The sequence below is a fragment of the Buceros rhinoceros genome, unplaced genomic scaffold, assembly GCF_000710305.1.
Source record: "Buceros rhinoceros silvestris isolate BGI_N320 unplaced genomic scaffold, ASM71030v1 scaffold23116, whole genome shotgun sequence".
Classification (NCBI taxonomy): domain Eukaryota; kingdom Metazoa; phylum Chordata; class Aves; order Bucerotiformes; family Bucerotidae; genus Buceros; species Buceros rhinoceros.
This window is the reverse complement of record NW_010419601.1, coordinates 426-958: the sequence shown is the minus strand read 5'-3', so window position 1 is coordinate 958 and position 533 is coordinate 426.

Below are 533 nucleotides of genomic sequence, written 5' to 3'. Positions count from 1 at the left end.
ACTGGGGCAGGTGGGGCTCTGGTGGGGACAGGCCCCTCTGCCAAGCCAGGCTGGGGAGCAAGCATCAGGCTCCATCCCACATCTCTGGGCACAGGCTCCTCGGGGACATGGCACAGGGAGAAGGGTTGGTCTTCAGGTGTGGGAGACCGTGGGGGTGCTTGGAGACCCCGGGAGGCTCTCCTGGCTGGAGGCTCCGTCACTCGGCTTTGATGGGGCCACCCCAAGCAGCACTTGGAGTTCAAGAGCAATCCGTGACACCACCGTGGCGTCCCCCTCCTTGTGCCAGGAAGCCCCCCCAGCCGACATACACCCCTGACTCCCCCCGGATGGACCAAGTGCTGGTGGGGACCAACATCTCTTACCTGTGGCTGCGTCGCTGGGGATGCTGCTGGGCGGCTGCTCTGCGCTCGTACCCTGACACCACCAGAAGACCTTTGCCTCCTGCAGTAAACACGTTCATCAATTATTAACTGCAATTATGGGGTGAGAAATACCTCTCTCATCTTCCTTATTCCTTGCGCTCACCCCCCAGC